At 48.0% G+C, this 3,670-nt stretch overlaps 1 pseudogene; it reads right to left on the bottom strand.

Moving 5' to 3' along the window:
* Positions 1 to 638: 638 nt before the first annotated feature.
* LOC110551752 (golgin subfamily A member 7-like) lies at positions 639 to 1,045 on the bottom strand (annotated as a pseudogene).
* Between the last annotated feature and the right edge of the window lie 2,625 nt (positions 1,046 to 3,670).

Consider the following 3,670-nt stretch of genomic DNA (forward strand, 5'->3'; position numbering starts at 1 on the left):
GGCGTTATTTGTTCTTTTGGTTGCATCATTTGGTTATTAGTTGGAGATTTAAAAGCTTTTTGATGTGGACACTTAGTGTTCTAAACTTTCTGTTTTTATTTAAGAAAAGTTTTACTGATGTGATTCTCTAAGGAGCTTCGGCAGAAATCAGTCTTAAGACTGCAGCATGTCAAGGCTGGCAGCTTTTGGAGACCCAGGTGGTACATTAGCCAAACCACAGGTGTAACTCACCCTCAAAGCCCCTCACTAATTTTGGGGAATGACTGAGCTAAGGCATAACTTGTCGAACTATAAAGCCACCCAGGAAACTGGCCCCAGGGGTGAAGAGATCCAGTGATCCTGGTATCAGGTAAGAAAAAGACTTTGTCTTGGGTTGACCAACTTCCTATTTTTGTTTTTTAATGGCTCTGAATGTTAAAAAGTGAAATGCTTCCTTGTATTTTCTTGGAAAACGATTCAAGATTACAGAGTTCTACACAGTTGGGAGCCACAAAGTGGATGCTGAGTGACAAGTGGCCACTCCAGGTGTGGCACCGAGGCTCTGGCAGCAGAGACAAGGGAACAATGCCGGATGCTCTGCCATTGGCCAGCGGACAGGCGAAGGTCCCAGTTGGAGGTGGGATCTTTAGCTTTATCGTTTATCCTCCACTGCTCACACCTCAGTCTTCCTAGATGGTGATTTCAATTACCCAGAGTCCTCCCTCCATGGGGCCGGTTAGGAGGAGGCCCCCGGGAGCATCTGTCTTCTCAATTCTGTTCTTGAATGTCTTTGGAGAGTTTCTTCTGGACCCTTTCATGATGAGTTTCCATGCACAAGAAGGTGGTATACGCTGTTAAACAAGCCAAACAAGCCAAACAGATAAGACTGGGCCCCAGCTTCTCTGCTTCCGCGTAAAGGTTATTCAGAGTCTGAACTGTCTTTAAACTGCTGCCTATCAATCCTGTTCTCTGTGGGGAACTTGGTCTGGAACTGGCAGCGCGTGCCACTGCTGTCATCTGGAGGAATGAACACCTTCCTGAAGACCCGCACCTGCTGTGGCCTCATGGTGAGGACAAGACCCGATGCTCTTCGAGTTAGGGGAAGATACGGGTCAGATTGCCTGCCTGGAGCTGGCATTCCAGCCAGCCACCCCTCTCCCCAAAGATGCCCAAGGCCATCCCCCTTCACTCATGGCTATAGCTGAGGGCCTCCAGGTACCCATGCTCAGGATCCACGCCCCCCAACTCACCATCCTAATTGGGCCCTGGAAACTCCCGTCTAAACTTCCTTAAGCTTAGGATTATCTTCATGGTGCCCCATAGATTTTAGTATGTTGTGTCTTCATTTTATTCACGTCTGAGAATTCTAAACTTTCTTGATGGGAGGGGACTCTGCCCGTTTACCTTAGCTGCACTTCCTATGCCATGCAGACACTGGACAAGGGTGGAGCTGAGGGTGTGTGAAGGCCCTTCTTCCTGACTGTCACATCTACCTGCCTGGACAGCCAGCTTTTCTCATTTCTTTTGTGTGGCCCATTGAACACCAGTTGTGTGGGATGTTAAATAGATTTTACCAAAAATATACAAGGTCCCCCAAATGCGTGGGAAGCCCCAGTGCGGGAGCAGCTTAAGGGAGGAAGGCCTTACTCTGGCCTACAGGTTTAGGGTTAACTCCATCACGGTGGGCAGGGGAGGTAGCAGGAGCTGCTTGTGGCTGTGGTGGCTGGAGTGTGGTGGCTGGAGTGTGGCGCCGCTCGGCCACATCTGGGCAGATACGGAGGCAGAAGGAGGCCAAGGCACTGCTCAGCTGGTTTCCTCCTTTCCCCCCTCTTTGTTTACTTTGGCCTATCAGTGCTGGGAATCCTGCTGCCCTCTATCAGGGTGGGTCCCGTGCCCCCCAGTTAAACTCTGGGAAATCCCACACAGACATGTCCAGTGCCCAAGGTCTTTCTTTCTTGCTTTCTTTTTTCTTTCTCTCCTTCCTCCTCCTTTTCTTCTTCCACTCCACCTGATTCCAGGGACGTCATGTCTCCCAGGCCTCTTGTTCTGGAGGAGCCAGTTCGTGAGGATCAGGTAGCTTATTCAGCCTGTCAGCCAGCTTCTCAGCTCACAGCGGCATCATCTCTCCAATGCACAGCACCACGAGGCTTACAAGACAGGACTCTTTTTTTCCCCCTTTTTTATTTTTTTTATTCTTTATTAATTACACTTTATTCACTTTGTATCCCCCCTGTAGTTCCCTCCCTACTCCTGTCCCAATCCCTCCCTTCCTCCACCCTCTGCATGCATGCCCCTCCCCAAGTTCACTGATAAGGGAGGACTTCTTTTCCTTTCTTCTGATCCTAGTCAATTAGGTCTCATCAGGAGTGGCTGCAGTATCTTCTTCTGTGGCCTGGTAATGTTGCTTCCCCCTCAGAGGGAGGTAATTAAAGAGCAGGCCAATCAGTTCATGTCAGAGACAGTCTCTAAGACAGGACTCTTAGCCCCTTCCTTGGATAGAAAAAAAGGAGACTTGAAGGTGCCAAGAAAATGCGGTTCTGGGAAAGTCTGGGCCAGGACTTGCAGCCTGGTTGGTACCTTGGTCCTGTTGTGGGAACTCTTGAACTTGAAGGACACAAGGAATTTACAAGGGAAGGGGTATTTGCCACAGTGTAGACACCCAGGCTGTCACCCCAGAGGGCATATTCAGAGAAACTAAGCTTTGGTCATAAGCACTCAGAGGTGATAATATAGCCAGAGTGTATACAGAACATGAAGTTTCATCAAGTTCCAGTGGCTGTGAAGAGAGAGACACTTTCACTGGTCTCTCAGCTTAGTCAGGTATTTAATATTTATTATCACCAACCAATGAGGCAGTATTACTTGTTTTTTTATTTTTAAAATTTTTTTATTTTTTTAAATTGTGTAAATACTCTTGTATTTATGGGTGGTTCTGTGTACATTGGATGCAAACCTGTATCCCCTTTGTATCCAGAAGGGCCCCTTTGAGGCCAGAAGGGGGCGCCAGATTCCTTGGCGATGGAGTTACAGGTGATTGTTGAGGAGCCAGGTGTGGATGCTGGGATCTGAACTAGGGTGTTCTACAAAAGCAGTAAACACTCTTAATCCTTAACATGCTCTTAGCACCTCTCCAGCCCCTTGTCTTTCATTTCATACGAGCCCATAACCAAAACTTTGGAGATTCAAACAGACCTTGGATGTTTGGAGTACTGGACGTTTTAAAAACTGTTGGGGGGCTTTTTGGAGTTGGATTGTATTTTCTTTTATGATCTTAACATGCTACTTTGGGAGACAAGGGACATGTTTGTGTGTCAGGTTGACAAAGGATGGATCACGCTGGTTAAGTATTTAATTGTCAGCTTGACACCAAGTGGGATCACCTGGGAAGAGAGTCTTAATGAGCGATCTCTAGAATGTTGGCCTGTGGGCGTGTCTCGGGGGGGGGGGCTGTTGTCTGTTATTTACTGATAATACTGGAAGACACAGCCCATCGTGGGTGGCACCATTCCCTAAGCTGTGGGCCACGAGCAGTGTCAGAGGGAAGAAAGCTAGCCAAGAGCAACCAAGCACGGCTCTTGTGTGTTTGTTATCATCTGCTCTTGCCTGGGGATGCTCAGAGCTGCTGCCCCGATGTCCCCCAAAATAATGTAACCTGCAATCTTAAGCCAAACAAAGTTTTTCCTCCCTAAAT

This window comes from Meriones unguiculatus, chromosome 11 (genome assembly GCF_030254825.1).
Source record: "Meriones unguiculatus strain TT.TT164.6M chromosome 11, Bangor_MerUng_6.1, whole genome shotgun sequence".
In the NCBI taxonomy this organism is placed as follows: domain Eukaryota; kingdom Metazoa; phylum Chordata; class Mammalia; order Rodentia; family Muridae; genus Meriones; species Meriones unguiculatus.